Source organism: Otolemur garnettii, unplaced genomic scaffold (assembly GCF_000181295.1).
Source record: "Otolemur garnettii isolate 467f Iridium unplaced genomic scaffold, OtoGar3 scaffold00021, whole genome shotgun sequence".
Lineage (NCBI taxonomy): Eukaryota > Metazoa > Chordata > Mammalia > Primates > Galagidae > Otolemur > Otolemur garnettii.
The window spans coordinates 24,578,772-24,588,210 of NW_003852416.1; the positions used below are offsets into that span (position 1 = coordinate 24,578,772).

A 9,439-nucleotide genomic window follows, 5' to 3' on the forward strand; every position below is an offset into this window, starting at 1 on the left:
AAGTACACATTAACCTTGTAAATTATACAATATTTTTACATCTGTTTTTGATGGTGAGAGGAAATCATAGTTGTGAATGAGAAAAGATATAAAAGGGAGGGTGAAAAAGACCTTTGCTAAAACCTCTGCTTAACAATCTTATATTGAGCACATCAGATGTGAGTTAAAATGTGAAAGATTTATACTACCTGCTGAGAAACCAGAGTAGCAGATCTGAATTGTTACAGCCATCTGCCTTTGGAGGCATGGTCTGTTGTTATTTTGTGAAATAAACATTAAATTTTTCATGAATTTTGAAAGTTTTTAAAAATTTACTTCAGAGTCCTTTTTCAATTTATTTGATTCCATTGGAAGACTCTTATTAAGTTGTCCTTATTTCTTCCCCTGAGAAATTTCTGTCAAGAGCAATTCCTGGTGATCCAAGTACAGTTCCGTCCATTGCTATGTATGAGTCCTTGTGATGGGTCCACTGTATACGCTGTGGCAAAGTGACCACACTGAGGAATTTTAGCTCTCATTATATTATAATCCTATCCAAATCATTTGGGATTCTCAATCCCATACTGCTAAGCTCCACTAATTTGCCCATTCTCCGGAGTGTTTCTGTCACAAAACCGAAGGGTTTGCCATGAGAAAGGCAGCTATATCTGTGCATGAGGTTTGGGGATGAAGTCCCTGCTTGCTGAATTTGGGAACAGATTACTGTTATATATGATTATTACCAGCTTGGGGAGAATTTAAGCTGGGACCTCATTCTCTAATATTCAGAACCTATTTATACACTTTTTCTTTAAATTTTTCAATCATCTTGAATGCTTTTCATGTATTTTTAAGCTTTGGTTGTACTTTCTGAATGTACATATTAATGATAAAAGAAAACCTTTCTAATTCTGAGATTCATTAATTGACTCATATTTTTAGAAATTTTGTTTCTTAATAGTATAGTGATAAAATCTCTTATCAGTTGGGGGCGGGACACAATTATAAGAGGGACTTTACCTAACAAATTCAATCATTGTAACCTGGTTCTTGTACCCTCAATGAATCCCCAACAATTGAAAAAAAGCCAAGAGCAAATACTGGTATTTAACCTTCATAATCAAAATGAAGTCCCAGTGTCTGTAGCAGCTTGGCACTGAAACAATATGAGGAGAATTTTGTTCAAAATCACAAATCCTACCCTGCATCTACTTTCTACTGTACTTGATAAACACCCAGATAATTCGTCCCTTTGCATAGCCTTGTCCTCACACTTCTCCATCTGCTAATTGTCTCACTAATACCCTTCCCTCTGGAGAATTGACACTCTTTTTCTGGACTCCCCATATGTAAATCCTGGTACACCTTTTTCCTCTCACAGAACATTCCTCCTTATGATTTTTCCAGTCCCATAAATGGCTAATTAGTACTAGTGAAATTACTTCAGTTATCTATGTTTTGCATTTATTTCTTCTATACCTTACTGTTTAATTTCTCCTAGAATTATTGCATTCATTTTTTTAATTTCTTTGGTGTGTGGTATAACTTTTATTCCAGTCAAGCAAAATGATTATAATGCTGCTTGTCATTACTTATTGGGGTTTATGGCTGAGGGAATTATTCCTATGTTTTTATGGCCATATTGTAGTACATCATTTATTAATTGAAAATCTATTAAGCATACAGTATATGGGTTCTACTATGCCACGTGTCCTTTGTGGACACAAAGGAAGCGTAAGTTTCACTTTCTGTGTTCAAGGAGCTCAGAATATTTGTTGTGAAGATAGATTTATCAGAAAAAAATTTAGAAGTTTTAGAGGCAATGCATAATAGTTTGCCTAACTAGATGGTTCACTGGGTTAATAGCAGTGGCAGTTCAGAGAAGGAAGAGCTCAAACAGGACTATTTTTAGGGCAGAACATTAATACTATGTTTGTATTTACCATTATTTGCTTCTTAACTTTTAAAAATTTTCAGACCATCAGAAAAGTTGGATAATCTATACATGGTTTCCGTACAGTATTACCCCAGTTAATTCTAATTAACATTTTCTCACATTCATTTGCTCTTCATACACACATGCACTTAGTTTTTTCGGAATCATTTGAGTACACACTTAAATGCTTCATCCTGTATTTCCTAAAACAAAGTATTTTACTATATAATTATCACACGTTGGAGATTAAACATCAATACAGTGTTCCTATAGTCTATTTTCAGATTCTCATGTATAATTATAACTGATTTTGGTTGTGATCTAGCTTAATAAGACCATGCATATATTTAGTTGTCATATCTTTGTAGTCTTCATCTAGAACAGTCTTTCTTTTCTTCTTCTTCTTTTTTTTTTCAGTCTTTCATGACATAATTTGTTAAGAGCCTAGATTGGTGGTTGGCAAACTATGGTCTGTAGACTGAGTACCTGTCTCTATAAATAAAGTGTTATTGGAACACAACCATACTTATAATATATACATATCATGTTAGAGTCCTTTTGCACTATAATGGCAGAGTTGAGAAGCTGCAACCGAGACCATGTGGCCTGCAAGCCTTAAGCATTTACCTTCTGACTTTCTAAGAAGTACTCTGACCCCTAGTCATTGTTATGTATGACCCCCATTTTGAGTTTGGTCATTGTTTCCTCAATTAGATTCAGGTTAAGCCTTTTTGGCAGCAGTTCTGCATTAGTGATGATATAGCCTTCTTAATACACTACATAAGGAGGCACCTGAGGTCAACTTGTCTCATTCTTTGTGATGTCAAGTCATGGGGGAGTTTTTGTAACAAAGGAAGACTTCATAAAGGTGACATTTTTAAACTAATACTCAAGGATATGTAGTGTATAATATAGATGGAGATGATGTTTTTCTTGTATACAATTGTAACATCCTCTATTCTTCTAATAATCCTAAATTATATGTTCATTCACATGGCTGGAATGATGGCTAGTTTAACAATTGGATGATGTCATGGGTAGCAAATAATATATGGTAGATTTTCTCCACAAATCTGTACATTTTATTTGTTTGCTTTGGTCATTGCCTCTTTTCTTATACTGTGTATAAGAATTCTGTGAGCATGTTGTTTCAGAATTTGGCTACTATACTTTCTTTAAGAATTCAATTTTACCTGTTTGAAACCAGTCTTTCAAAAGTATTGCATTCCTTGGCTCAGCACCATCCACATACACCGAGGGTGGCGGGTTCGAACCCGTCCTGGGCCAGCTAAACAACTGCAACAAAAAAATAGCCGGGCATCATGGTGAGCACCTGTAGTCCCAGCTACTTGGGAGGCTGAGGCAAGAGAATCACTTAAACCCAAGAGTTTGAGGTTGCTGTGAGCTGTGATGTCATAGCACTCTACTGAAGGCGACATAGTGAGACTCTGTCTCAAAAAAAAAAAAGTATTGTATTCCAGAAGGAAATGTTTGAATATATATAAATTGAAGTAACTGAATAATGTATATGAAGCATTAGTTTATTTAGATGCCATTTATTTACACCATTATGGAAACATTGACTCTGAAAATAAATGAATTGGAAAAAAGTGCATATTATGGTAGTGTTGATGGTAGTAACAAATGGTCTAAAATTGCTTCCATGTGGTTCCCTTGTGGTGTTAGTGCCAAAGGAATGGCTGCCTCCTGAGCATTAAAACCAAAAAAGAACATTTATAGAATTATCATAGTATTATTTGAATGTCATTTATTCAATATAATAGTGGAGTTAGATATGCTTTTGAGGAAAAGATAAACTTAGCATAGGTGTTCAAAGAGCATCTCATTCCATAGTGAAGAATTTCATCAAAAAAATGATCTTTGAAGAATGTTATAAGCAAAAATGTAAGAGCAAATAAGATTTGTATAGACTTTTTATTTTGAATGACTTTTAACAGAAATCATTGCCTTTCTAAAGACAACAAAGCAACCTGTTACAATATCATAGCTTCGTTACTGGATTTTGATGGTGTATGGTTTTATTTAAAGACTTGAGAAACTATAATTTTCCATTCTAGGCAAATTATCAAAATCTAGTTTCTGTTTCTGCAAAGAACTATTGGAACATAGTAATCACCCTTGTAGAAAGATAGTTATGCTAGAAATAGAATTCTTGCTTGACAAGGCTTTTTCCTTTTAGCATTTGAATGTCAACCTACTACTTTCATTGTTCCTGAAACACTGTGATTAAGTAAATGAGGTGAAAGCTATGTTAATTAGCAGGATGTAAGCACTCCAATTTGTACAAATAATCAACACATTTAATCCCACAAAGGCATAAATGTATTCATGATCTACGTATATATGACTTAATTAAAAAAAAAAAAAAAAGAAGAAGAAGAAGAAAAGTTAGCTCTTGCTCGCCACGACTCCGCCAGTTCGCGGCCAGGCAGTGTGGGGCTGCTTCTCCCTCTACCTACACCCTTTCCTCCACTGATGACAGACCCAGTCTCGGCCCTCTTGGGCAGTTTTTCTGTCCTCATAACCGGAGCCCAGGGAGAAGAGTTGACGGTGGTGTGCCCGCCGTCACTGCCAGGCAGCTGCGGCAATTCCACCGTGTAGCTGTTATCTCCCCTCAGCCACCAGAGCTTCGCGTTTGACGATGACAACGGCAGCGGGAGAATGAGGAAGAGGCAGATGAAGATGCCTCTGACTCAGAGGTCAAGGTGGCGAGCTTGAGAACAGTGGAGTTACAGGGGCGCGCCAGCACTGAAGTTGAATCCAAAGATAACCAAAAACAGAAACAGGTAAGCCTGCCAGAAAACAACCTCACACCATGGGAAGTGTGGTTTGTTGGCAAAGAAAAAGAAGAAGTGGCCAGCTGCAACAGAAAGCTCTAGATAGAGGAATTAAGTTAACAACTAGAGAAAAGAGAAGAAATGGAAGAACATGAATAAGGAAATATGATGGAAGAAAAGCATAAGGAATAGGTTCTGAAAAAGAATGAGCAGAAAAGAAAGAGAACAAAAAATAAAGAAATGAAGGAAAAAGCAGCAAAGGAATTGGAAAAAGAACATTTGCCAGAAAAAGCAAAAGAAAAAATATCAAGAATGGATTTTAAAAAAAATGCTGAAGAATGTGAGAAGACTCAAACAGCTGCAAAGAGCTATGGTTACGCCAATGGAAAACTTACAGGTTTTCACAATGGAAATTCTTACCCAGAACCAGCCTTTTATAATCCAATTCCATGGAAACCTGTTCCTATGCCCCCTCCCAAAGAAGCTAAGGATCTATCAGGAAAGAAGAGTAAAAGACCTGTGATAAGTCAGCCACACAAATCATCTCTGGTAATTCATAAAGCCAGAAGCAATCTTTGCCTTGGAACTCTTTGCAAGATACAAAGATAGCACATTTGGGAAACAGAGTGTTTTTACCTGGAACTATTTAATTTCAAAAACAGAAATTCTTTTTTACTGCTCAATCAGTAACTCAACATTTAATTTGATTATTGACAATTCCTAATTTTTGCATTTGTATTTGGATCCTTAGAGTTAATTGAGGAAGATATTTTCTACATGTTGGTTTTTTGAAACCTTTCAAGGTTGATCTTGGCATATTGTTTTGTAGAATAAGTGACTGAATTTGTAACAATTTTGTTTGTATTTTTCTTGTATTAAAACTATACTAACAATAAACCCCAAAATAAAAAAGTTAGTTAAACTTACTGAGATTGCCTAAATGTTATATGTCATTTTTTCTTGATTCTTTCAAAATTTTCTCTATCTTGCCTCTCAATAGTTTGACAATGTGTGTAGGTGTAAATCTTTTGGGGTTTATCTTATTTGTAGTTGTCAGCCTTCTTGGGTATTTAGTTTAAGATTTTTTATCAAATTTGGTACGTTTTCTACCATTATTTCTTCAATAATAATGAAAGATTATTATAATAAGAGATTCTTCAAATCTCCCTTTAATAGCCCTTTTATTTCCCTCTTCTCAGCTGTGACTCGCATTACATTCATGTTAGTATACTTGATTTTTTTTTCTGTCCTTCAAACTAGGTAATGTCTATTTAAAATAATTTCTTAAATTTGAAAATATTGTAGTCTAAAACTGAAGGTATATTCTTTTTAAAAGTTTTCCTATAGGGCAGCCCCATATACCAAGGGTGGTGGGTTCAAACCCAGCCGCGGCCAAACTGCAACAAAAAATAGCTGGGCGTTTTAGTGGGCATCTGTAGTCCCAGCTACTCGGAAGGCTGAGGCAAGAGAATCATCTAAGCCCAAAGAGTTGGAGGATGCTGTGAGCTGTGATGCCACGACACTCTACCCAGGATTAATAAGTGAAACTCTGTCTCAAAAAAATTAAAAAAAAAAGTTGTCCTACCAAGTACTGAATATGGAGTTTGTATTTGTTCAGATAAAATTTATCATTTTAACTCTGAGTCTGAAATCTTAGTTTTCATGATTGTAATAATACTTGTACCTGTAAATAAATACATATATAAATAACACACGAATGACTTTCTCCTTGTTGAATGAAGCACTTCAGTACTTTAGTGATTTTATAAAGCCAAATTAATTCAACATTTATTTTAAAATCATTTCGTAAGGATTTGGATCGCCCTGCTCAGAGAGAGCACGGTGTGGACACACAGCGGCTGCGTAGGACACCGGGAGTAGAGGAGAAGCAGGAGGGGGAAGTCAACCTGGAAAATAGGTGAAGAGGAGGCACCAAGGCACAGATTCCATGTGGGGGTCCAAGTACAGTCTAGCTGCAGAGAGGTCGTTGTCACCCTGCAGCCCCTTAGTGGGGATGTACCTGAATCCTGTGCAGATCCGCCCCAATGAATGACAAGCGTGGAGGGAAACAAGTGATGGCCGCCCCCCTAGCCCAGCCATCGGTTGCACCGCAATGGTCTTGGGGAGGGTGTTGTGCCTGGATTTTTCCCGATCCCCCAAGAGTTAGTCCGAGACACACTCCGATGTAAAGATCATGAGGCAAGCTTTATTCAAGCCTGCGCCTGGACTTTCCTGGTGAGCACACCAAGGAAGTGTCCTGCTGGGAGGTGCAAACAGTTTTTATAGGGTACAGTAAATAAGAAGGGGAGGGGTAAAGTACAGGTCCAATTTTGATTGGTTGCTAGGGGCATGGGCAGATTACAGGTTAGGCATTAGCTCGTGATTGGGCATAGGTTTCGTGCCATGCAGTGGTGCTGTCTTTGGGATGGGCGGGGACGTTATGCTGACTCATTGGGCCCAAGATGGCGGCGGTGGCCGTCATTAAAATGGCCTAGGCTCCGCTCTCACAAGGGCACCACGCGAGTCTTGTTGGGGTGGCCCAATCTGTGACTTTTCCGAGCAAGACCTGATGATCTACTGCCAAACCCTTAGGCGCAGAAATGGGTGAGGAAGGGGGTCTGCAGGAGACTTTGTACCAGGGAGATGGTGGCCACCGCCCCACCTCACTGGGCAGAAGGAGTGGTGTGGGGATCACAATAGTGCTGTGATTGTTGTCACACTGGTTAGTCAAGGGACGCAGTTTCCCAGAGGGCCTGAACGCTGCCTACTACACCATCCAGTGCAGCCTCTGTCCCCCAGGCTTGGGTAACTGCTTCCAAACTGGTCCTGAGGCTTTGTAGAATAAATAGTTCGGAGTGCCCGGTTACCTCTAACCCCTGACCTCCTTTCGAACTCTAGGTCCCATTCAGGTCACTAAATCTCTGTCCTCTCTCCAGTGCAGACTCAGGGGGCCCCATTAGGTGCCCCTCTCAGGCCTGCAGCACCATTCCCGGATCTTCAGTCTGTCCCTGGCCCACAAGGGTAGTAAACACTATCCTTCCGGAGCAGAGCAGAGCAGAGCAGAGCAGGAAGCCATGCCTCCAAAGGTCAAGTTGACAAGCCTATGAAAACTAGAGAGAACAGAACTCAGCAGATTCCAACAGCCAACAGCTGCTGTTGTTATTTTTAAGCCTAGAGCACTGCTACTGATCCTTTGACTTGCTTTTTTCTTATTTCTTTTTCAAGGAAATAAAGTGGATTTTAATATGGTAATTTTAATATTTCTTCTTTCCATTTTCTATTTCTTTTTCCAAGGAAAGAGGATTTTTATAATTACAGTAAATTGTTTTCTTTTTTCTTAACACCTGCTTCATGAACTTTCACAAGTAATCCTGAGAGGTAGCAAAAAAACTATTTTGAGAAAGAGTTCAAGGGGCTGAGAAAATAGGATAAAAGTATGGTTTCTACTTTCTACTTCATGAAAATGAAGACCATAAATCTCACTGAAAATTTTCCTCAGAAACAATAATTAGGAGATGAATATGCCTTTCAAATATTCAAATGCTAACTTCATGAATATGGAAATACTTTAAGATAGATCACTTTGGCCATGAAGAAACTGGTTCCTGGGCCATCTACAAAGGTCAGTAATGTCATCTGACTTTTTACTTCTTCAATCATGTACCTCAAAAGGAGAACTGGTAACAAAGACATTCTTAGGAACCAGAAAGTGTTAGTACATTTCATGGAATGTAAATGCAATTAAGACCAAAAAAGTAAGTTTGAGTTTGGAGAACACTTAGAGAACTAAAAATAGACCTGCCATTTGTTCCTATAATTCCTCTACTAGGTATATATCCAGAAGACCAAAAATCACATTACAACAAAGATATTTGTAACAGAATGTTTATTGCAGCCCAATTCATAATTGCTAGGTCATGGAAGAAGCCCAAGTGCCTATCGACCCATGACTGGATTAATAAATTGTGGTATGTGTACAGCATGGAATATTATGCAGCCTTAAAGAAAGATGGAGACTTTACCTCTTTCATGTTTACATGGATGGAGCTGGAACATATTCTTCTTAGGAAAGTTGTTAAGTGATGTTCTTTCTCGAGGGGAGAGAAGGACGGCTTGGCTGTGGGTGCAAGCTCGCTCCTAGAATTGTTTAAAAGCAAGAAACGACTACACACTCTTAGGTGGCATGTAGCAAAATGTCTTTATTTTCCACTCCCTTTTATTGGGAGCTAGTCACGTACACCACATTGATCAATAATCCTAACATCCTCATTTCTTATCTTAAACTATAGAAAAGAAAGAAAGTCTGGGAAAGTGAGATAGCCATCATAAGATTAGCCTAAAGAAAGAAAGTCCGGGAAAGTAAGACAACCATCTTAAGCTAGCGTCAGGCTATTCCTCTTGGAAGACCTAAAAGAACAATACATTATCTGACTTCTATTGTTAAAGTTAAAAGTTAGGATAAACAGAGGAGTAAAACCTTTCTCTTCTATGTACTCAATTAAATTTCTGAGAAACCAGCTTCATGACTGTTTTTTTATGGTTTTGGAGACCCTGCAGTTATGATGGAGTATTTTACTCAACATCATTATGATGGAGTTTTTCTTTTTACTCACATCAACGTTTGAGTCATGTCCTCTGCACAGATGGGCCGTTTCAACCCTTATCTGACAGGCTGACTTGACTGCACAGTCGGGGTTACCTGTAGGAGGTTTTTATGCCTGGCCTG

The 9,439-nt window shown here is 38.0% G+C and overlaps 1 protein-coding gene and 1 pseudogene across 1 annotated transcript in view; one reads left to right on the top strand and one right to left on the bottom strand.

The window, feature by feature from the left end:
• Positions 1-9,439, bottom strand: part of ENTPD1 (ectonucleoside triphosphate diphosphohydrolase 1) — a 195,116-nt gene that overhangs the window by 5,974 nt on the left and 179,703 nt on the right. The window lies entirely within an intron of this gene.
• Positions 4,412-5,322, top strand: LOC100942376 (annotated as a pseudogene).